Source organism: Triticum aestivum, chromosome 2A (assembly GCF_018294505.1).
Source record: "Triticum aestivum cultivar Chinese Spring chromosome 2A, IWGSC CS RefSeq v2.1, whole genome shotgun sequence".
NCBI lineage: Eukaryota > Viridiplantae > Streptophyta > Magnoliopsida > Poales > Poaceae > Triticum > Triticum aestivum.
In genome coordinates this window covers 714,391,662-714,417,511 of record NC_057797.1, presented here as the reverse complement: position 1 = coordinate 714,417,511, position 25,850 = coordinate 714,391,662, and the positions used below count along the sequence as shown (strand labels likewise).

The 25,850-nt window shown below is 45.9% G+C and overlaps 1 pseudogene; it reads right to left on the bottom strand.

Moving 5' to 3' along the window:
* Positions 1-6,719: 6,719 nt before the first annotated feature.
* On the bottom strand, positions 6,720-14,065 carry LOC123191896 (putative disease resistance protein RGA4; annotated as a pseudogene).
* Positions 14,066-25,850: the final 11,785 nt, after the last annotated feature.

The following is a 25,850-nucleotide window of genomic DNA, read 5'->3' as shown; positions in this document are numbered from 1 at the left end:
GCCAGGTGTACAGTTATTATAAAAGTAAGCTGGTGCAACCTCATCTTGAAAACTAACGTTGCACATTTCTTTTATTCATTCTTTTGGATTTAATTTCAGTTTTTTAAATGTGCTACAAGCTAACTAATATTTAGATATAAAAATCAATTCTGATCTCCAATGTAACAATAAATATTAGAGTAAATTGTAATTTAGGCCAGGTAAAGTGGCAGTTTTACAGTTTGATCCAGTTATTGTCATTCACTACAACATCGTGACCGGCTGGTTGATAGTTTCAAAATTCATCCATTTTACCCCATGTAACCAAACATGTGACATGTTTTACACCATTCTTATTTTTGGTCGTTCCTGAATGCAACCAGATCCTAAAACACATTCTTTTCTCCAACGTGATTGTGCAAAAACTCAACTCGCTGCGCCGTCATCATCCTTCGTCAACACATGCACCCATTGGCAGAAGAAAAACACTGTGACAACAACAACAACAACAACAACGATAAACTGCAGTCAATTTCTTTAGATTTCCTTTTTGGCTTCACTATTTTTGAGTTGGTTGGTTTCTGAGTTGGACATGTTGTACAACATCAAGCCTACAATTATGAAAAAGGGCTTTGCTGCAACCTCATCTCGAAATGTGTATTGTTGCACACCGTTTTCAAAATTTGCTACAAGCTAACTAATAGTTAGATATAAAAATCAACCTTGATCTCCAATTTAGTAATAAATATTATAAACTGCAATTTAGACCTGGTAAAGTGGCAGTTGTTGCACTTTGCACCAGTTATTGTCATTTGTTGCACATTGCGACTAGCCGGTCCACAACCATTTCGCTTTTTTGACATGGTTCTGAACGGTTTGAAAGAAAGCTATCTTGTTTAGAAGAAAAATCCTAACCGAATCATCCCCATAGTTCATGTGAAGTGGTCATGCAGCGACCTATATGAGCGGACACCCCACATGTTGCACGCAAGAGGTCATGGAGGTTGTCTATTCACACTACTCGGGGGCTTCGTCCTTCTTAGGAAGAGCCATAATAGACTGCTCAGCACGGTTTGGGAGCCAAGCCATTCCACACGGGCTTAGGTCAACACTTATATATTTGCAAGTTGATAATAGGAAGCGGATAATATGATGATAAAATGTGGATGCTCCACGTGTTGCGCACATGAGGCTGTCGAAGTTGTCAATTCACACAACTCACAACGCTGGACTACCTCTTACACCTATGCATCGACTTCACCTCCCTCACCTTGACACTACTCTCTCACCTATCAGCGGAATAAGCCATCATCATGTAGCTGCTCATCGTCTCGCCTCTCTGCTTTGGAGGTGGGCTTTCAGACCAGAGGATGTTCAGGTCAGAGAGCATCTTCAAGGACATAATCGACAACACCGTAACGGGGTCGAAAATCCCAACCCTATTGCTAGAATAGAGGACTACAATATCCGACAAAAGGTTATCTACACCCATGTAGGGTGTTGCGTGTGTATGTATTAGACTATTAATCAAATTGAAGTAATTTAGTAAACCCACCAGCCAATTGATCCTAGGACGGAATGAATTGAATGTCTAATTTACAGTGAGCTACCCTTTCCTCGTTAAGTTAAAATTCACCTCAATATGGTGTCCTTGTCTCACAACCAACCAAATACATGACAGTGCCTAAATTAGGAAGAAGGATCAAAGATGTCAACCAGAGGGAGGGGCAGGGGTTGAATAGGCGACTGAAAATTTAACCTTTTCTTAGTTGATTTTAGGGATATTGGAATTAAGTTTCTCCATGTTGCTAAGTGGAACAACATATATGATAAAATAGATAGCAACTTGTTTATCCCGAAGTTCATACCCTTGGGGTGGGAGGTGTAGGGTTGCTAAACCCCATGGACAGGAGGAAGCCAACCTATGCACTCAATGACAACAAACGTCTCGCCTTGTTCTTTGAGTCTCGACCAACAAATGCCCTTGCTCCCTTCACTAAAGAGGATGCCTTGCTTGAAGCTTAGATTAATCTCTTATTTTTTTCCTTTTCTTTGATATTTAGTTAGTTTTCTTTCCTCATTTCCGTTATTTCTATTATGTTTTCATATATTTTTTTTGCCTCTTCAATTTAAAATTTCACATTATATTTTTATTTTCTATTTTTAGTGTTATGGGACATGAGATTTTTTCTATTAATTGGCTTATTTTATTATTTATTTCCTTTTTTAACTATTATTTCATCATAAATGTGTCGACTTTAATTTTCACACATATGGACATTTTGATCTGAAATATTTAAGCAACTTTTTAAGATATTTACATATTTGAAATGCATGAATATTTACAAATCAGAAGGAAAACGTTATTTCACTTACAATATGGGTTTTCGAACACGTTTTTTTACAATTCTAAGATTTATTTCTAATAATGTGAATATTTAATTTAATATACATGAATAAGTTTCACAAAGCCGTATGAACAAAATTAAATACGAGATGAAGCATTTTATTAACCTGTTAAATTATTCACTAATATGTTGTTTATTAAAGTGACTACTGAATATATTTTACTATGCATACTTTTTTGGAAAATATAAAAATATATGTGCTAATGGCCTGTGCCAATGTCCGGCCCATTTAGTTAGTTTGTCTTCTTCAGGCTTGCCCTCCCACGCCACGCGCCGACAGTTGCAAGACGCCGCCGCCCGGGATGCCCGACGTTCCTGCCAGCGGGGGCTGGCCCGCCGTGATGGCAGTGCGCTCAGGGAATGCCTCCCCCCGCCGATGCGGAGGCGGTGTGGCCAGATCCAACCGCATCCTACCAATCTCTGGTGGGCAGTGGCTCCTCATCATCCAGCGGTACTGACGAGCTCCCGGTTTATTCTCCATGAACTGAAGTTCTTGCATTGCAAAGGAGCTTGTTTTAACAGTATGATTTGAGTTAAGAGAGCATCTTACTTGAACAGTGTGATTTGAATGAGTACTTTGAGTTGTTTCTGAGATGTGCAGGTTGCCTTGGATTCAGTTAACTTGTCCTGTCATTTACTTGTGCATATCATTGATAAGAAAATTTGTTCTCTTAGCACATTCACAGGCCAGCCAGCTCAGGAAGTCTGAAAACGATGAGCATAGTGGACAACAACTTGAGCACAACAGAAAAGATTTACTACGCCATCAGGTATAATGTACATTTTCTAATCTTTTATTAATGCACACATGAAAGCAAGCTACCACTTGATGTAAGCGCTCCAGATCAGGAGCAAAATTATTCATGCACAATTCGAAGCACAACATGACTTGTCCAGCATCACAAACAGACTAAAAAGAGTTTTCTTCTGATCAAGAAAATTCAGATACATACAAATATCCGAAGCAAAGACATGAATAGTTTTCTTATTGATAACGAAAAAATATATCACGCAAAAGAGGAGAGCTCCTCCGATACAGCGCTACACATGCGAGGATGGCAATGATGAAACTGGAGCAGGCCGTACCAGCTCTTTTTTCTTATAGGAGGCCATATCAGCTACGTTTCCCCGACGTTACTGTTGGGCTTTGGCCTTATGACCAAACCCTCAGCATTCTCGTTCCATTTTCAGTTCAATTTTGGAACTATACTCCACACTGGAGAAAGGAGCTCGTGCAGTCAACAAGAAATAAGGAGCTTTATTGTGCCTCACTTTGATGAGAATTTTTTTCGTGCCTCACAGGCTCCAGCAAGCTTGCGGACAGGAGCGTAGCTACGTACAGCTAGCCGGTGTCATTGGCACCGGGTCCAATTTGCACTTGCTTAATATAATCCGTTGATTTAGTGTGTAGGTCATTGATTGTTTGACATGTAGGCATGTGTTCTTCTATATGAACACCGGGTAATTTTCAGTCTGGGTCCGCCCCTGCTTGCAGATCAGCTTGAAAAAACAGAGACCAACAACCACAAGTCCACAAAGCAAACAACCACCGACAGAATGACTCCAGAACAGTAGCAAAATTCTGTGAAGATCCAACAACGGTACCGAGATAGAATAGTACAGGCACACTGCATCGCAAAGATAGTTTGAAGCATCACAAAGATAAAAGAAAATGGGAAGAGATGAGCTCATTAGGATGTACCAAGATAGCATAGTAGTTTAGTTATACACACAATACCTCGCTGATATCACAACAGGAAACTAGTAATCAGCGACGGCACACCAGGTTGCAGGCTTGCAGACTTCCGAGTCTGGCTGATCAACACATGAATTTAATCAAGAGTAACCGCACATATCCTTCCTGTGTCAGACACTCAGACCAGGTCTCCGAAGTGCATTGCTGTAGCATTTTGTTTCTTTTGAAAAGGTGCACTGTTGAATGGAAATTCGGACAACTCGTGTGTAACAAACAACATAACGCATCTTCAGGTTTATCTCGTGTGTTCTCTCTGTAGAAATTATAGGATGGATAATATTTGTATTGTTGTATTGATCTGATCTTCGTAGGGGTATATATAGTTGTACAATATGAGGGAGAGAGACTTGGAATAGAGGGCAAGTTGTACACAATTTAACCCTATTCTATCTCTAACTCCTAATCTCTAACTTAAACATAATTATACTTCTAACATTCCCCCTCAGTCGTAGCGGGAGTGAAGCGGACGATTACGACTGAATTTGGAGTCTTGCGCTTCCGTCGTCTTCTCCGCTGCATCATCATCAACTACGTCTCTGATGCGTTGGCACCTAGGGCGGTGACTACGTCCCCTTCTGGTGCCTCCTTTGACTCTCCTCTATTCCCTTCGGCAGTCACAGCGGGAGTGACGTGGACGCTGGTGACGACGTGGACGCCGTTGACTGGAGTTGTTGCTGATGTGTTGTTGTAGACCAAGCCATTAATGTCGATGTCGAGGTAGCCGATCATGGTGATGTAGCCGTGGTCGATGTAGTCGTGGTCGATGGTGTAGTCGTCGTCGATGATGAAGCCGCACAAAGCCGGAGGCGCAAAAAAAATGCGCAATGACGGAGCTGCAGACGTGGACAATGCACCTTGCGTATGTCAGAGGGTGCCATCGTCGATGAGTCCACCGGTTTTGCCAAGACCGGAGGAAACCCATCGTGCACACATCGGTTTTGCCAGAACCATGTGGCCGTGTAGGGTTGTCACTGTAGTGACAACGTGTCGATGCAGTCGTGCCGTCGTGGATGACGCGAACGATGCCATCGTCGTGGTCGCGTCTTGCAGAAAAGTCTGTCAGAGGACGCTAGGTGTCCATTTTGTGGACAAGACAGCGGCGGTGTGTTGACGAAGATGTTGTTGAAGACCACGTTGAAGAAAACCTTGGTGATGAAGTATCGGCGATGGCGTCGCAGCGGCGTGTCGACGGTAATGTGTCGCTTGAAGGCGTCCCTCGCGGCGACGAAGTATCGATGCCGTGTCGTGCCGAAGAAGTCGATGAAGATTGCATCTCGTTCCACACCGGCCTGGCGTGTGAATGATGCGGATGTCGCTTCTTGTGTATCTCGACGATGATCTTGACTCGTAGTCAGCTTGGTGTCGTGGTTCGGCCTGGTGCATTGCAGATCGTTGTTGGTGTAGTCTCAAAACAGAAGAAGTCGATGTAGAGTAGAGACCATCCATGTACGATGGGCCGGAGGCACGGCCGAGATCGGAGATCCGATCAATCGAAGCCGCCGGTGCTCCCAAATTCGTGGCTTCGTGCGTCTGTAGACGGTACCAAAGTTTCATCTGAGTGCATGCACATACCAGGGCTGCTGGTTGCTTCGAGTTTCGCCGCATGGATGCTGATGGAGCCGGGAGTTGTGGTTGGTTCGGTGCGTATCAGCCGGGCAGAGATCGGGTTGGATCCGGCCACCGCTCTGAACGTGCCGTGCAGCCACGTGTTTGCTCTCGACGTACATCCGATCGCAGGGAGCCGAGTATCACCCTCCCGTGATCAGGGCGCACGCGTCTTTGTTGGAGAAGATGGCTATGGCTGATCGGAGTGCCGCCGGCCGGCCGTGTGTCGATGTAGATCCGCTAGAGGCGCACGACGATGGATCTCGCATTGATTATCACCGGATTTGAAGATCGTTGGGTTTATTTGGTGGCTAAGAAAAATCAATCTACTACGAAATTTGGAAATTAAAAAATATCGAATCTATGGAACCGATTCAATCTTTGATCGATCAGGTGCCGCGCCTCCGGGGAAAGGAGATTAATCTCCCCGGGGGCGGCGTGCTGCGGAAGTGGTGGAAGGTCCTAGGATCGGTATCGTTGGACAAACCGCTCTAATACCATGTAGAAATTATAGGATGGATAATATTTGTGTTGTTGTATTGATCTGATCTTCGTAGGGGTATATATAGTTGTACAATATGAGGGAGAGAGACTTGGAGTAGAGGGCAAGTCGTACACAATTTAACCCTATTCTATCTCTAACTCCTAATTTCTAACTTAAACATAATTATACTTCTAACACTCTGCAGTCAAGGAAATGAAAATTAATTATGTTGTTCAGTTGACAAGACAAGATGAATAACAAACAGCGAAACATGCTGCTTTACCTGTTGCATGATAGTATATGTTGAGCAGCCTAATTGAATGCCTGTAGAGACAGCTCGTCCTGGAATGAGCACACTGCACATTTATGAGGGTATGTCAACTTTGAGGGTATATGGCAGCAGATTTCCTCAAAAGCAGCCAGTGATATTTGTTTTATGCGTACAAACATGTGCTTAACATGGTGGTCAGTAATCAATTGGAGGACATCAAGTAATTTTGACTTTTCGCTTGCTTGTTTCAAGCAGACTGCATTGATCAGCTAGTTCCTTGCTGCAATGATTGATTTCCAGTTCTTCCAGCGAAAATGGGAGGCCTGCTTCCGGCAGCCTTGAGATGCCCGGACAATCCCATATGTGTAACCTCTTGAGGGAAGGAATGGTGTGCAGCCCAGCAGGAAGATCTATGAGATCAAAACAATAATAAATCTCGAGCTTTTGCAGTGACTTGAGGAGCACAAGCTCTCGCTCTTGCTCATCTGTTAGTCTCATCACTTTCTCCAAACTATAAAATTGTAGGTGTTCCAGGGAGGTGAGGTGCTTGCAGAATGACATGGTAAGGACAGATGGGTCATCGATCTTGAGCGTTTCCAGCCGAGGGCACAGCGTTGAAAAGCTCTCCAAACATGGTGGCGAGCCAGGACAGTCTGATACATTAAAACGCCTGAGGCTGCCAAGGGGTTGCATGCCCTCTAGTGCAGTGATGGTCAGCGATCCACAGCCAGAAATTACCAATTCTTCCAGTGCCGTGCATGAGTGCAGCTGTAGAGATTGAAAACCTGGGCTGTCATTAACATTTAACTTTTTAAGGCTGGTGATATCTCTAGGGAAGCAGAGCTGCAGGTTTTCTTGGGAATATTCAACGATCTCAAGTTCCTGAAGTGAATTCGGGAGGAGCCATCTTCCGCTCGCCTGGTCATCTGTTCCGTTTTTATGTACCAATGACGAGAACAGGTCGGGGCAGTCCGAAATGATTAGCTTCTCAAGGGAGGTAAATCCAGAGAAGCATTCTTTGGCCCCGTTAAATGTTAGCCGAGGGCAGTGCTGAATAGTTATCTTCTTCAGAGAGGAGACAACATTTGATGGAATGTGCAAGAGTCCATCTCGAGCTAACCCTGTCAAGGCGACATCTTGATTTCCTGATTGTAAGTCCTCCCTTGCTGAAATAAGATTTGATCGACTGTTTGCTTCCTCTTCCGTCGGTAGCAGTACTGTTGTTATATGTTCGCAATATCTTAAATTCAATTTGTCTAGGCATGGTGCATGTTGCAGCATCAGGGATAGCCACTTCCCAGCTATTCCACATTCGTGAATACAGAGACTTTCAAGAGAGGGGAATGCGTAGCACTTTTCATCTGGCACGTCATCATGGGTATGCTCTGGCATCTCATATGAGGAGAAAAGATTTCCACATTTTCTTATTTCCAAGCTTGTTAAAGAGACGAGATAACTAAAACCTTTGAATGAAATAGAACTTAAATTACGGCAAGCACATATCATCATCGATTTGAGATTGCTCAGATTATGGAACATCAAAATTTTGTCATCGAGTATCCTCAACCCATCGGCAGATTCATCAAAACCATTGTATACAACCTCATCAAGATACCCAATACATAACTTTTCACTAGATGATCCCTCCATATATGGAAGTGTTGGAACTCCACTAATGCGTAACTTAGAAAAGATGGTTGAGGGTGGAAGAGGCTTCAACACTTTAAAATGAGGGAAATAATGCAGAATTAAATTCCTAATACCTGGCAGCCATGACCCCTGCATGATTTCAAAATTATCATCATTCTCAAACAGATCAAACGCCTTCAATGCTTGACACTTCTCGATCTGCAGTACCCTTAAGCTAGAGCTCAGACCATCCACAGAAGTGCTTGAGCACTTCACTAACTTCGGCATCTTAATTAAAACTAGCTCCTCCAGTGAAGGAACCAATATTTCTATTACTTCCCACATGCTGCTCAACTTCAACTTTGCAAGAAATGGAAGACTTCCCAGAGATGGAAGTATTCTCCATCCCCCACAATCATCAAGATGAAGTGTCTGCAAGGAGGTAATGGAGATATTGTTGCCAAGCCAACTTGGTGAAGTAGTACCATTATACCCAGATATATGTAGATGCTTTAAGTTCATATGAGGTTCAAGCCCCTCAAGCACCTTTCTTGCTGTATCCACAGAAGGGTCAGAACTTAGGCCACCATCATCCATTGGAGAGAAGTCCTTTTCTCTTTCTACCATGTCCACAGAAGGCTCAGAACATGAGCGAATATCATCCATTGGTGAGAGCTCCTCACTTTTGTCTGCAGAAGATTCAGAACTAGTGTCGTATTCCTCATCTGATAAGGTATCCTTCCAGGACAAGTGCAGAGTTTTCAAGTATTCTTTGTTTCTCAGTCCTGCTCCATAAGCCTCCGCCTGAGTTTTAACAGTATCAAGTCGAGACACCCCAAGTTGTACAAGCTCGTTCATGGATTGGAGCTGTGATATGTCAAAGTCGCTAGAACAAAATTGAACTTTAAAATCATGTAGCTCTTGAAGTGATGTCATGCTACCAATGCCAGCAATGGAGTATACTCCATTTTCTGGAACAAGATGCCGCAGGCTAACTAGATTATTATTACCATCAAGTATAGGACCAGTGTATAAGCCAACATCTAATATTTGAAGATGGTACAACTTGCTCAAAATTTGAGGGAAAACCTCATCCACCTCATCAGGCTGACATTTTAGATAGCGAAGATGTGCAGGATTTACCAAACGGCACACAAGGGAATTAAAATCAGCACATGTTGTAGAAATTTGCAGAAGACGCAAGTTCTGTCCCTTTTGGAATATATCAAGGAACAATTTAAAGAAGAAAGAGTCATAGTGCCCAAGTAAAACTAATGTCCTTAGTTTCCTCACTGATGCAATTGTATTTCTCAGATTTTCTTCAAACTTGATATTGCGAGGTATGGTTCCATGTTGATCTTTGCTATATGCAGAATTGGTCACAATTGACAAATGACGTATAGTTGGTAGCATATTATTACACTGTAGACCATCCATGGTTGCACACTCGGTCCTTGAAACCATCCTTGCAAAATCGTGCATGATACCAGACATAGAATACCAAATTTTATTGCCTAAAAAAGTTTCTTCTTCCTCTTCCTCTTCCTCATCCTCATCCTCGTCCTCGTCCTTTTCCTCTTCAACATGCTGAAAGAATCCCAGGTTCACCAAATCATTTAGACATTCCCATCCTATCTCTTCTAATCTCTGACTTGAATGGGTGTGATTCAAAAATCCCTGAGAAATCCAAATATAGACCACATCCTTCCCAAGAAACCTATATTTTTTTTTTCAGGAAATATAGAACAATATGAGACACATTGTTGTAAATGGTACGGCAGCTCATCATAGCTAAGCTTCAAAGCAGACATGATGCCCCCACTGAGTCCCAGCGATTTCCACTTCTCATTCTTGAGAATGTTACTCCAATGATCAATGCTAAGATTAACTCTTAACAGTGCCCCTGCAGTTACTGCTGCTAACGGGTTGCCCTTTAACTTCTCTGCTATTTGTCTTCCAATAATGCTTAGATTTTCCGTACCTTCATAGTTCCCAAAACCAAATGCACATGACTTGAGTAATAACCACATATCATCGTTTTCTAAAGCACCTAACTTGATCGGTTCAAGTGTGCTTAACCTTTGTGCAACAGACAAATTTCTGGTCGTGACTAAAATTATATTCTTCGCTTGACTTGATAGAAAAGGGTTCAACAATTTGTTCCATTTATGATAATCCATACTGTCCGAGACATCATCTAAAACAAGCAGAAAACTCTTTGATTGGTACTCAACATGTTCTTTCAAGATCTCTTGAAGCTTCGCGAAGTTGCTAATTCCTTCATGCCTTTCTCGAGGAAAAAAGTCTAACAGCTCCTTTGTGAGCTTCACTTCATCAAAGTTGTGGGACACACAAACCCATATTCTGTGGTGAAATTGACATTTCACGTCTGGATCATTATACACAAATTGAGCGAGAGTTGTCTTTCCAACACCTGCAATGCCTACAATAGGCAGAACATTTACACCACCAGACTGGTTTTCAGTTATTGACTTTTCGATCTTGTTCTTTTCTGCAACTCTGCCATAAACTTCCTTTGGAACAAGACTTGATGATGTTGGGTGCTGATCCGTTGCTGTACTCAGGTGGTGATGATTTGAATTTGAAGCTGAGCTAGATTCATGTGGCTCCAGAACTTTACGCAAAGCCCCTAGGATGCCCTGTTGTAACAGTAACTGGTCAGTAATTTTATTTATTCTATTAGATAACTCAGCCTTGTCCCATCGGGTGTGTTCCATGGTTTGTGCTGGCTCCTCATTCGTTCTCTTTCCTTTTCTGTTGGACGAACTGCCAACTTCAACCGGCATCTCATTTCCAGTAGCATCACCGGTGCTGCAGTAAGAAAATGGAAAAGGATGGTGGGTTGGTTATAAGAAGAAATTTAGAATACGGGTCAAAAAAAAAAGAAATTTAGAATAATAATGGGCCATCAATGGCTAGCTGGACCACATATATTTGACGAACTTTTTAATGAATGGGATGGAAGGGTCGAGCCCATGGAAGTCTACTCGCGTGGGCAAATTTTAACATGCTCCCTCTGACCCTTGCCCATGGCCTAGGGAGGGCGCCGTGCAGAACCGCGCCCACCATTGCAAAATGGCACGGAAGTTCAACCTCTTCACCAATGGAGATGCAGTCCACATGGCAAAAGATTATGCACATCCACGCAAACACCCTCCAAATCGAGCAGAGGAAGCCGCCCGAGAGGGAAGAAGGAACAGGGAGCGTGCCAATATGCGTGTACTTCGGTACACCGTCTAGTACGTGACCAATGCTGCTCGATCTTGGCCATCTCCTCATCCATCTTCCGCTGAGCCGCCTTCTCCGAGGAGGGCGGACTTCCGCCCCCAGCGACGCCCGCCCACGCCTGCTTATCCTCATCCTGTGGCGAATGACCGCCATCCTTGCGAAGACTACCCGCGTCATGCAGGAGTACCCGCCACGTCTCAGGGCTAAGGCACAAGAAGCTTTCCCGCTCCGGCTTCCCATGATCAAGCGCGGGCGCGGTGGAGAAACGTGCCGCCCACACCCATGCCGGCGGTGGTGCTCTAGATCGAACGCTATCCCGATCCTATCAAGCTATTTTGTCTCAGCTTCATGTTTTTGGCGTCGATGCGAGTATCACAAATGGGAAATACACTTTGGTTCCTGTTGTATATACACCCTATATAGGGATTTTTTTAATAATTAAACAAAAAGTCAAAATAGTTCAAAAGTCTTTTTAAGATTAAATTTAACTTCATTTTGCACTAGGATATAAATTTTCATGAAAAAGAACTAACATTGACATCAGGGCAAAAAAGACAAAATTTATTTGCTATTATAGGTCATTATTCACACTATTTTGTCCGAAATTTGTCTTTTTTGAAAAGAAGTCAAAGGCTGATTTTATTTTTGTGAAATTTTTCTCACAAGTACAATAAAAGGCCAAGTTTATTTCAAAAATATTTTCATATTTTTTTGACGTTTTATTGAATTGCTAATTTATTTCTCCATATAGGATGTATATACACCCAGAAACCAAACGTTCCCGTCCTATCACAAATGCGCTGATGCAAGGTATAAATTCGTTTATATAGATAGTAGTAGTAGTACCGTGAAGGGTTTGGAGCAAGCGCTCCAGGAGGTTTCATCTTATCGGGATGCTCCATCCTCAAATGTTTTTTCATAGATGATGGAGAGAATTCCTTATTTAACACCGTGCTTAAATATTATGCCTTATTTGACATCGACAAATGATTTCTTCCCTATCTAGCAAGAAGTCTAAATTTTATGCCTTTTATAACACTTCTATCCATTTTTAGCCTAAATGGCGTCTAAAAAGACCATTTTGCCCCTCATGTAATATGTTTGCGCGTGAGCGGGTGCGTGCTGCCGTGCGCGTGCGCACATCTGTGCTACTGATGATGCGCGTGTGCGTGCATGTGTTGCTGCGTGTTTGTGGGTGCATGCGTGTGTGCACGCGCGTGCGTACGTGTGTGCTGCTGTGTGCGCGCGCGCGTGTGCGCTGTTGCGTGTGTTGCTCGGTGTGTGCTGCCACGTACATGTGTGCTGCTGTGTGTGCTGCGTGCGTGCATCTGCCTGCGGTGGTCACTCAGCGGCTCGCCGGACGGCCGGAGGTGGTCGTGCCTCACATCTCACGGCCAGATCAGAGGCCAGATTGGAGATCGCCAGCGCTGGCCAAAGGATGGGAATACGCTGCGGTGCGGCGGTTGTACCCGGCCATTGGAGAGGCATGTAGGAGATCACGTGATTTAGGCCTTCTTCTTACTGTATGGCCCTGTGGCCCAACTAATTGCAAGCAGAATAGCAGATGATGCATGAGCATGTGTAGTCAAATTCCAATTTTCGTTTGTTCACTAGCGTGGTATGCGGGAACGACGTACCAAAATCCTGTGTAGTCAAGCCACTACACGTATAACGTGGCTTCTCCACTGTGTGCTGTTGTGTGTGCGCGCATGCGTGTGTGTTGTTGTGCGTGTATGTGCTGCTACGTGTGTGTGCGCAATACTGCCCCGTATTGATGTTGTGTTTGCTACTGTCCTGCACACGCACATATTACATGAGGGGCAAAAGGGTCTTTTCAAGTGTCTTTTATGCTCAAAATAGACGAAAGTGTTATAAAGGGCATTAAATTTAGACTCGTTGTTATATAGGGAAGAAAAATGTTTTCAGTGTCAAATAAGGAAATGAAATTTAAAGTAGTGTTAAATAAGGAATTCTTTCTAGATGATGTGCCGTTGGTCTTCGTATCGCACTTGAACTCATTGCCACAGTGTCTACATGCTGCTTTGACGGGCTTTCCGTCAACCTTTTGTGTGATCGTAAAGTTTCCCCAGACCACGGACCGTAATTTGCCAACACTGCTCTGCGGTGTATCAGCATCGCCCCTTGATATCTCATCGACTCGTTCAGCTACACGCACACCTTCATGCTCGCTCCTTGTAACTGTGCCTGAAGAAAACGTGGACCAGAAAAGGATGGCCATCCTCGATCAGATAATATCAAACCCTGTTTTCAAGCAAGATAAAATCAAACTACTGTATTAATTAGTACACATAGATTGGATATACAGTAGTGGGATTGTGCTTACCTCCTTCGACTTGCTGTTGGAGCCTGTAGTAGTCCAGTTCGTCCACCACGTCGTCGGCGTCGTAGAGAAGTTCCTTGAGACGAGCGAGAGCCCTGTTCCCGGCCGCCCTACCCTTCACAGCGGCCACCACCATCTCGACTCTCTCCACCTCGCGCTGGAGCCTCTCGACGTCATCGGCAAGCCCGACTTGTTGAATCCAGGCTTCCATCTTGTCCATCAGGAGAGTCGCAAAGATGGTCTGCACCAGCCATGCAATCGCGGCCTCCAGGGAAGAGTCTCCGGCCGGCTCCATCATCAGATCCGGCAGGAGCAGGTCTCGAGATCGAGTCAACGAAGGAAGGAAGGGGAGTTCGGCGTGTGGAAAGGGGAGCAGCCCAACGGGGAAGAGCACCAGCCGCATTTAACTCCATGGACGAGTACTAGCATTATGGGAGAGTCAAGCACTAGCATGAAGGAATTAGCAACTAGCATGCACGCAAAGTGGAATAATAGTAAACGATGTTAGACTTTTTTCCTCAAAGTGGAATAAGGAAAGACATACCAGGCTACGGGAGAGTCAAGCACTAGCATGCACGCAAAGTGGAATAATAGTAAACGATGGACACACAAAACTTTCATCATCTTTTTTCGCTCTCTATCACAAAACCGAAAACCGAAGCCGAAGCAGACCCGGACCTAAGCGACAGCCGGAGCCGAATGCATCGCTTTCACGACGTGGTTGTGCTAGAAAGACTCTGCTCGATCCAGTTGTAGACCCCTTTCGTGGTCGTGCCACCACCTGGACCAATCAAGGTTGAGAGGCATAACGGAGTGCAGATTAGTACTAGCGTTCTTGACAGATAAAGGAGAAGTCTGAAGTTATTAGGCTCGTTTGGATCCACGGCAAAAGCTAAACTAGCCTTGCTAGGTAAGGCTTTTTTTTTGGAGGTGTAGCTAGGTAAGGCTAGGCATTTGGTTTGGACAAGTAAATCTGGCTTTTGATGGCAATTTAGCCCATAACTGCCGCTAAATCCTTGCCCACAAAGGAGAGCCAATTTCTGATTTTTTTTATTAATAATAATTAGTAATGACGTAATTATGATAGTGGTAAAGGATTAGCTGAAATCTGAAAAATAGGAAGGACGCGAGGGAAAACAGCGTCCACGGCTGGACGCTATTGTGCAGAACGTCCAGGTTTGGACACCAATACAAACAACGTCCAGCAAATGGTTTGGCCTGCACTCTAAATAGATTAAACCGAGTCGCTTTCCTCTAATAGACAGAACGGGGCTGTTTGGTTCTAGGACTAGCATTGCCACACTTTGCCATACATTTTTGCCAAGCTTGCCTAAGGTTAGTTCATCAAAATGAAAGCCACAAGTTGGCAAGCCTATGGGAATCTTGCCACACTTTTTGTGAGTATGCCTGTGGGGTCTAAGTGTGGTTTGCCAAAGGTGTGGCTTGAACCAAACACTCACCTAAGTTGGTCAAACTTGCCTAAGCTTAGGTGTGACAATCTTTGGCAAAGTTAGTCTCAAACCAAACAGCCCCGTTATGTCGTCGGTAAACCCTAGTACGCATGGATTCGTCGCTCCTCAACCTCACCATGTGCTAACCAGCCTCCAACACTCGACATCTCTAATCATCACGGCATCCCTATCTCTCTTGTTCCCCGCTCACGGTTAAGACCCTCCAATCTATCTCGTGGTTGGCGCATGTGATTTGGGGTAAGGTCGTCTTGCATCTCTGTTGGTTTCAATCTTTGTCCAATTGATTCAATGACTTGTAAGTAAACAATGTGTAGACGACTTGGTTTCTATTCATGTGGTGGTACGGTTGCAAATTCGTGTATTCTAACTTGTATCAGGAAGGTACAAGGGAAGGATGCCGATGGCTTGTGGATATGATGCTAATAACCAGCTAATACCTCTTGCATTTGGCATTGTGGAGAAAGAGGATGCAACAAACTAGGGTTGGTTCATGAGATGGCTTCGGAGGGAGGTAATTGGTGTTGGAAAGTTCATGTGTGTCATTTCAGATCGCCACAAATCAATCAAATGGGTGTTTAAGCAGCCACACATTGGTTGGAATGAGAATGCTGGTGAGTGTGTTCATCGATTTTGCTCTCAACATGTCGCAGAGAACCTAAACAAATCTTATCGGGATGATAACATTTTGAAAATATTCAAGTGGACAGTGAAGAAAAAGAAACCTCGTAAGTTTGAGGGGGGCATGTCATCTATTGTGCATACTTGTCCTGACGCAATAGCATATCTTTGAAAGGTCGGTAAGTATTTGCAGGAAGACAAAAACGAGCAAGAAAAATCTGAAAAAGTATTTCAGTGCATGGATGGTGGGTACCGTTGGGGGATCATGACAAGCAATGGGCCTGAGTCCTTAAATAATGTGTTTAGGCTTTCCCGAAGGTTTCCGGTGGTAGCGATTGTGGAGGAAACATTTTCAAAGTGTCTAGAGTGGTTTGTAGAAAGAAGGCGAAGTGCTCTTTAGTTGGTTGATGGAGGAAAGCAATGGTCCGAACGGGTGGACAAACTATTGGTAAAAAGGGCAGACAAGGGAGGACACATGCATGATGTTTCATATGGTGATGAAGTTGGAATATTTGAGGTGAAGGTTGATAATGAGAGGGTCCCATTATGCCATGGAGATCATGTTGTTTTTATTCATAGAGACTTCAAGTATAAGGTCACTTTGCAACCAAATTCTGACCATTGTGCATCAGCTTTGCCAACAAGTGGTTTACTATGGATAGGCAACCCCCACAAATAGTTGACATCTTGCAACGTAATAGTCATTTCTCCTACATGTAGGTTAAAACTATTTGTCTCGAGCCGCCAACGCTCCACCAATGCCGATATCAAGTATTTGTCGACATTAATTTTCCTCATCTTAGCAATCTGATAAAAACCAAGATTCTCTAAAACTGATGTACATAGAGGATCAAATGGGATGCCAACACGGTGACACCGTACATTCAAGCAAATGTTAGGCTGCATCAATACACACAACAATTAGTCTTTATTTAACTACTAAGTCTAACAAACGACACGCGAAATCACTCACATTTTCCCAGTTTTGGATATTTTGTGTTGGTTGTGAGGCACCCATAGCAAATCACTGAAACATCCGTCTCTATCCATTTCAAAACCCTGTTACAGCATAAAAGGAGCAAGTAAAATGTTGAGGTTAAATATCAAAGCAATCATTTGAATTTATTCTTCACAATACTACACTGATAAATAAAGGTCAAACAATCTAATGTTTTCAGCTATGGCTAGGCAGCCAAGGAAATCAATAAAGCTACAGCAAGATGCAATCAATGGTTGGGGCGATGTACAGAGAAGCAGTGGAGAGAAGAGAGAGGGACGACCACCTCCAACCGACTTGCGGATGTAGCCGCGGTGGCGTCCTCAGCCCACCACTTTTGGCCGTGAGGAGGTTGGGGGCAGCCGTGAGGGTGTGGTCGTCGGGGATGAGCCGGAGGTTGGGGCGGTCGTGAGGATGTCGGCAGCGACGCCGAGTTCGAGGCGGTCCATGGGAAGGTGGGCGGTGGGGATGAGTCGGAGGCCAAGGCCGGCCATGGTAGGCGGGGAGATGGAGGTGGGAGATGGGGACGAGATGGGTGCGGTGGCCGCCAGCCAAACCAGATAATGGCTGCTTTTTTATTTTCTTTTTGAACGGAGATAATGGATGCTAGCAAAAACAGCGTTCACCCTGGGACATTATTAGCAGCTGCGTCCAGGTCGGGACGCTCTTGTCCGCCATGTCCTTACTATTTTTAAAATTTGCATGTATCCTTTATTACTTTCGTAATTATGGAAATATTAATTACTATCAATAAAAAAAGGGCCAATTTGGCTCGTTCACCCGGCAAATGAACAAGCACACAAAAAAAAACATTCTGAATCGTGCGTGCACCTGTAGCTAACTTCCATGTCATGGGTCATGGTTCACGATGCACCGGTCCCATGTTCTCTTTGATATGGTCTCGGGCGAGTTTTTTTTTTTGGAACGAAGACACACGTAGTGTCTGGCTTTAAATTAATAAAGCCCCATGGCAGCATCCACATAAGGTTTTCAACTTTACAAACCGATAAAACATAAGTTTCGCAGGCTCGACGTCCCGGCAAAGCTAAGTAACAAGAAGTTTAAGGATCACAAAAGCGAAGCGAAACAGAAGGCTCAACACAAAAGACTCAAGTTGGTTGTCCTCCTTGTCGCGACTTCATCATGCACAGCTTGATCTGCTCCATAACCTCGGTCATGTGGTCCTCATCATGCGTCTTCCCCAAAGGCGCCCAAGCCTGTAAGACAATGTGGCATTTGAAGAGAATATCAGCTAGGTGGGCAAGGAACTTGTGTTCTATGGTTATTTTGTTCCGCATCGACCAAAGCAGCGCTGAGGGAGTCCTGAATTAGGGGGTCTTCGGACAGCCGGACTATATCCTTTGGCCGGATTGTTGTACTATGAAGATACAAAATTGAAGACTTCGTCCTGTGTCCGGATGGGGCTCTCCTTGGCGTGAAAGGCAAGCCTGGCAATACGGGTATGTAGATCTCCTTCCTTGTAACCGACTCTATGTAACCCTAGCCTCCTCCGGTGTCTATATAAACCGGAGGGTTTAGTCCATAGGACGACGACAATCATACCATAGGCTAGCTTCTAGGGTTTAGCCTCTATGATCTCGTGGTAGATCAACTCTTGTAATACTCATATCATCAAGATCAATCAAGCAGGAAGTAGGGTGTTACCTCCATCGAGAGAGCCCGAACCTGGGTAAACATCGTGTCCTCCGCCTCCTGTTACCATCCTCCTTAGACGCACAGTTTGGGACCCCCTTCCCGAGATCCGCCGATTTTGACACCGACATTGGTGCTTAATTTCATTGAGAGTTCCACTGTGCCATCACTGTAAGGCTTGATGGCTCCTTCAATCATCGGTAACGATGCGGTCCAGGGTGAGGTTTTCCTCCCCGAACAGATCTTCGTATTCGGCGGCTTCACACTGCGGGCCAACTCGCTTGGCCATCTGGAGCAGATCGAGAGCTACGCCCCTGGCCATCAGGTCAGGTTTGGAAACTTAAACTACACTGCCGATATCCGCGGAGACTTGATCTTCGACGGATTCGAGCCCATGTCAGGTGCGCTGCACAATCACGACGAGCATGACGTAACTCTGCCGTCGAACAGTGTTCGGGACATCACACCTGCAACTACTCCGGCCCTTAATCCGGAGCAAATCACGCCATCCGAAGACGGGGGATAGACCCCGCCATGGAGGCCGCACTCTCAGTGGCGATGGATCCGGATACTGACTTCACCCCTCACAAGAGCCGTGTTGCCGAACCACTGGATTCGCGTCCGGCCACGGACTCCGAGCCGCCTGCGTCCATGCCTATCGAATCCGATTGGGCGCCAATCATGGAGTTCACCTCCGCAGATATCTTTTAGCACTCACCTTTCGGCGACGTGCTAAATTCATTAAGGTCTCTCTCCTTGTCAGGAGATCCTTGGTCGAACTATGTCCGGCTAGAATGGGATGCGGACGACGAAGAAATTCGATGCCCACCCACCACCCACTTAGTAGCCTCTGTCGATGATTTAACCGACATGCTTGATTTCGACTCCGAAGACATCGACGGCATGGATGACGATGTAGGAGAGGAACAGGAACCAGTGCCCACAGGGTGCCGGACAGCCACTTCACCACATGACATATACATGGTGGATACACCCAAAGAAAACAATGACGAAGAACGACAGGATGCAGCAAAGAATAGCTCCCTCGAGAAGCAAGCAAAGCGTCGGCATAGGCGCCGCTCAAAATCCCGCCTTGGCAAAAACAGCGATAACAACGCAAGAGAAAATAACACTCCAGTCGACTCCAGAGGAAACGACGACCACATTGACCCAGCGGCAGAGCACGATGAAACTACAAACGGCGAACATAGTACGGATCCGATGTCCGAACACGGCGACGCCGAGGATAAACCTCATCAACCCCCCTCTGGGGAGGAAAACAGTCCGGACGAAGATGCACACATCCTCCCGGAAAGGCACTTGGAACAAGAGAACCTCCGCAGAAGGCTTATTGCCACAGCGAGGAGTCTGAAGAAGCAGAAGCAAAGGCTTAAAGCCGCACAAAATACACTCAACAGCAGGTGGAACAAAGTGCTCGACAACGAAGAAAAGTATGGTGGAAGTTACCACACAAAGAGCTATCCAAAGCGCAAGCTATTACCTGAATTCGACGATGAGGCCGTAGAGCCCACACAGCCGAAAAATAAAACGGCCAACCGGCCGGATCAACCACCTTGTGGCCGCGATAGAGCGGCTAACAAGGCCGCACATAAGTCAACACACGATCTATGTGAGGACTTGTGCCAAAAATCCAGTATGACCAGATCCATCTATAGATTTAGGAAGCGCGCTCCGGCACAAAATCAAAACCGAATACTACAACCGTCCGAACGCCATGATACATCCAAATACAGGGGTGCCACACACCCCCTATGTTTCACCGATGAGGTGCTGGATCACGAATTTCCAGAAGGATTCAAACCAGTGAACATAGAGGCGTACAACGGGACCACAGACCCTGGGGTCTGGATTGAGGACTTTATCCTCCATATCCATATGGCTCGCGGAGACGATCTCCAAGCCACCAAGTACTTACCCCTCAAGCTTAAAGGACCAGCTCGGCACTGGCTGAAAAGCCTCCCCGAAAACTCAATTAGAAGTTGGGAGGAGCTCGAGGATGCTTTTTAGGCTAATTTTCAAGGGACCTATGTCCGACATCCGGATGCAGACGATTTAAGTCATATAATTCAACAGCCCGGAGAGTTAGCCCGAAAGCTTTGGAACAGGTTTCTCACTAAGAAGAACCAAATCGTCGACTGCCCGGACGTCGAAGCCTTAGCAGCTTTCAAGCACAGCGTCCGAGACGAATGGCTCACCAGACACCTCGGCCAAGAAAAATCAAGAACAATGGCAGCCCTGACAAGCCTCATGACCCGCTTTTGCGCGGGCGAAGATAGCTGGTTAGCCCGCAGTAGCACCAGCGACCCAAGCACATCAGAAGTCAGGGATGGCAATGGAAAACCACGACGCAGTAAAAGCAAGCATCGAAATAAAGAAGATAGCCTGGATAATACGGTGGTAAACGCCGGATTCAGGGGCTCTCAACCAGGTCAACGAAAAAAAGCCTTTCAAAGGTAGCAGAGTTGGACCGTCCAGCCTAAACAAGATTCTATACAAACTATGTCAGATTCATGGCACCCCCGATAAACCTGCAAATCACACCCACAGAGAATGTTGGGTCTTCAAGAAGGCCGGTAAGCTAAACGCTGAACACAAGGGGAGGGAGACACCAAGCAAAGACAAGGACGAACCTCGCCAGCAAAGCACTGGAGGACAAAAAAAATTCCCACCAGAGGTTAAAACAGTAAACATGATCCACGCGATGAAGAGGAGAAGCAAACATGCACTCCGAGACATACGCGCCGTAGAGCCCGTCACCCCTAAGTTCAACCCTTGGTTGGCCCGCCCGATCACTTTTGATCGCAGGGATCACCCGACAAGCATCCGGCATGAAGGATTGGCTGCCTTGGTGTTAGACCCAATAATAAACGGATACCATCTCACACGAGTCCTTATGGACGGTGGCAGTGGTCTAAATCTGATATATCAGGACACAGTCCGCAAAATGGGGATAGACCCGACAAAAATCAGCCACAGTAATACTACCTTCAAGGGAGTAATACCAAGCCCAGAGGCCCGCTCCACGGGCTCTCTAATACTAGAGGTTGTATTCGGTTCATCCGACAACTACCGAAGTGAGAAGTTAGACTTCGACATTGCTCCATTCCGAAGCGGCTATAAAGCACTACTCAGAAGAACAGCTTTCGCTCGTTTTAATGCGGTACCACATTACGCTTCTCTTAAGCTTAAGATGCCTAGTCCACGTGGCACCATCACAGTTAGTGGAAATATTGAGTGTTCTCTACGCGCGGATGAATGTGCGACGGCTTTAACAGTCGAGCACTAGACGGCCTCATCAACCAGAATAAATGATAGGTCTCAAGACCGCGGACACAGTTAGATGAGTCTGACGCATCACTAGATATACCCGAGATTGGTTTGATGGTTAAACCCTCATAGACGGTACCAGAGGCTCCCCGCGTGTAATTAGGGCTAGGTCGGCTCAACTTGACTTATCTTGAATTTTAATGGTTTATCGAGAATAACCAATTTTTTTGGCACGACAACTTTCACCTAAGTTCTTTTCTTTTACAAATGACAATCATGCTACACCCGTTCAGGACACGGCACAACGAAGACACAGGCGCAAACGTGCAGCAGGGACCCGCTCAAAGGTTTCTTTTCAGATTAAGACCCTGCGTAAATTTTTTTTACTGTCTCTTGTTGTTCACATCCTCCGGATACGCAATACCACCGAGAAGGATGCTAGAGTTATTGGCATTCCGCCACGTCAGAATATTGCACGTACCTGAACACTCGGGGTTTATTATTAAGGGCATTGTTCAGCCCGGAATATGTTATAAAGATCGAATACCTTAGGGAGTGTTCGGCGTCGCGAGTTTGGCGTTATATGCATCAGCTCCGAATCATGTCTTTGGTCAAATGTTGGGTTTGCCCGGATCTCGTGTTTTGCTACCTTACGTTCCGCTCTATCGGCTAAGGCGGCACCGGGAGAACTACTGCGATTGTGCCCTGGTTCATCCGGATGAGCACCTCAGTAGAGAAAGCCAAAAACTGACTGTCATGATAAAGCACGAGACTGGTCAACCACTCGATGACTTAGCAGAATCTTCGGGATTCCTCACGAAGGGCCGTTTCCCGGTCATGTACGTATGCACATCGTATTCGGACGAACGCGGAGGTACCAGAGGCTATATAGTAGTCCCACCATCAAACTCCTATGGCTAAGTGAAAGTGTTAAAGCAATATAGTCTGATTGCCTCGTTCGCTGCGCCACCACCTCCTTAATGGACCAAGACGTTGGATCAAGTGTGAATACGTGTTTTTTGCGAACACCCCCGCATTATGTGCGTGGGGGCTGAAGCCGATGACTGCAAACTTTCAGGTTATATACATATATACATAAACGGCCACACAAGAGGCATCATAATACTTTTAGAAAAAAGTATAAACTCAGCCTTTATAATTCAATAAAACATTGTTTTTACAATGGGAATACATGTCACTAGAACATAATATTCTTCGAGCACTGAGCCTCTATTAAACGAGCGCCTACAAGGACTTCTTCAAAGTAGTGCTCGGCAGATACTCGGCCTATGGCCGAACTCTGGGTTGCCATAGCGGTGGCCTTCATCTCTGCCCAGTATGTCTTGACACGGGCAAGTGTCATACGCGCGCCCTCTATGCACGCTGACCTCTTCATAGCGTCGATGTGCGGCACAACACCAAGGAACTGTTGCACTAAACTAAAATAACTATTCGGCCTTGGCCCTTCCGGTCACAGATGATCCACAACAGACCTGATGGCAAGCCCGGACAACCTATGGAGCTCGGCCCACTCGGCCATTCGCTCATTCAACAACAGCGGACGCACTGGAACATGGAACTGCGACCACAATAGCCTTTCCACTTCATGATCTTTTTAATCCTTGAAGTACTCTACCGCATCAGCAGCACTGGCTGCCAAATCCACGTATGCGTCTATAGAACTCCATAGTTGATCAAGAGGGGCATACTTCGAATCTCCAAACTTCGTCCACAACAAAAAGGGCTTCCCAGCCGCGATATCTTCTGCTTGACGCAACTCCTCCTTTGCCGCTCTGATTTTAGAGCGGGCTTCCTTGGCTGCTACCATGGCCTTTTCCGGGTCCGCCGCCTTCGCCCGGCTTTCTTTTGCAAGAAGCTGGTAACGGTCGGCTGCATATTTCAACTCAACGACCATCTTGGCTATTTTTTCCTTGCTTTGGCAATGCGCAGCCTATTCGGCCCTCAGCTCTTCGACCGCCTTTAGAGCGGCCGTATCACTATTCCTGGCTTGTTCCTTGGCTCGGGCAAGTTCCGCCCGAAGGGTCTCCACGACGGCAGCTCCATATGCAGTCACAACATATTAAAGATACTAGCATCATGCTCCTCTTACTATGTGTTGATCACCGGAGAAATCACATACCCCGTGCCTCGTCGAGCCGCTTGTTGACAAGCACGATGTCGGCATCTGCCGCTTCAGCTCGGCAAACTCACCAGTCCGACTAGCCACCGGACCTTCAGCCACCTGCACATGAAGGTGGCCTGATTATTACCTCGGACTATGATCCTATGTTTACCGCCGTTCTCGACGGCAACCAGAGTCTCTGGGGCTACTATCTGCATAGGGCACACCTAGGCCCTGTTTGGTTCGACTGTGGATTTCTAAAAGCAGCTGTGAAAAATCTGCTATGGAAAAACAGTTGTGTAAAATCTGATGTGAAAAAGATGTAGGTCATTTGGCAAACCAGCTGATACAACTTTTTCAGATTTTGGCCCACAGCGGAATTAGATTTTGGAAAGCACGTCCTGAGCTACTTCAGCTTTTCGTTCGGATTTTGGCAGCGGATTTCTGGAATCAGATTCTACTGGATTCGCCCTTTGGTTCAGATTCTGCTACGCAGCAGCGGAATCCGTCGATAAAAGTTGAACCAAACAGGACCCTAATGTGTGCGGTATTGTCAAAAACATACACTATTTCACGTACCTCAAAGCCTTTCAGCAGACTCATAAAAGCTTCATGCAACCCACTTTCGGCGGATGAAATCCTCTCAATCACCGTACCCATTAGCGTACGATGCGCTTCTGAGATGGCTGCTTGCTCCAGAAGATCCTTCAGTGCGTCCGATCGCACACCGGATGGTTCTGGACTCTTTCTGTTGCTCTCTTTAGGAGCCGAATACTGAGGACTTCGGGTGGCCGAAGGATTACCCTCTGGCCTTGGCGGATCAGGAGAAACCCTCCGCGATGATACTTCAAGGTCGCCCGCCTCATGAGGCGGCGTGGCATGGGGAGGTGTTTCGCTCTCCATCATCTCCGGAAGAAGATCCCCCGAAGACGAACTCTGTCGAGAAGGGCTACGATCCGAACTATGAGATACATGCTTCGGTTATTGTCTTCAGAAGTAATGTAGGATATTTTTACTATTAAGTACTTTAGTTTACTTACAGCTCGGTAGAGGGCTGATCCCCTTGCGGGCACTGTGCGGCAAGAGTACCCTCCGAGGCAGGACCCTCTCGCGAAGATTTCTTCCCCCATTTGGAAACCTTTGTTTCCGGGTCTTCAGAAGTGGTCCTCTTCCTTCCTTGGGGAGAGGGAATTTCAGATTCTTCTTCCTGGTTATCCTCCTTCGCGGAGGCGCTAATTCCCCCTGTTTGGATGAATAATGAGTGAGGCCTGCTTTCAGCCTCTTTATTCCCCCCTTTATCTTCCCCTGAGGGCGCCTAATAAGGCGCCGGCTCGAGCATTCTGGCCAGTACTGGATCTGCTGAGCCTTCGGGAAGGGGGCCGAACACCTGATCATCTTCGCCTTTGTTACCCAGTCCTGGTCAAAGAGCGACCTTTTAGAATGATGTTGTGATAAATAAAAACAACGCGTTCGTCCACGAGATTACTTACTTGGGTATCTGGACGTTTGCAGCTCAGACGTGCATCCTCGGTGGTGTCCGAACACCTTATTTGTGGTCCAAAGAACAATTTGTACATCTCTTCGAGCATCATCCCGAGGAAGTGCTGAATAGTTTACGGTCCTTCCGGGTTGAACTCCCACATACGGAGGAGTCGACATTTGCAAGGCGGGACTTGACGAACTAGCATGACTTGCATTACCGTGGCCAGGCTGACATCTCTCTCTCTCTCTCTAGGAGATCTCGGATGCGACTCTCCAATATCGGCACATCATTTACTGGCCCCCAGTCCAGCCCCTTGTTGATCCATGACGTCAGTTGTGGTGGGGGGCCCGAGCGAAAGGCAGGGCGGCTACCCACTTGGTACCCCGGGGAGCTGTGATGTAAAACCACTCCCGTTGCCATAAACTGGACACCTCTGGGAAGGAACCCTCTGGCCATGGAACATCAGCGCCTTTTCTTATTGCAGCACCTCCGCAC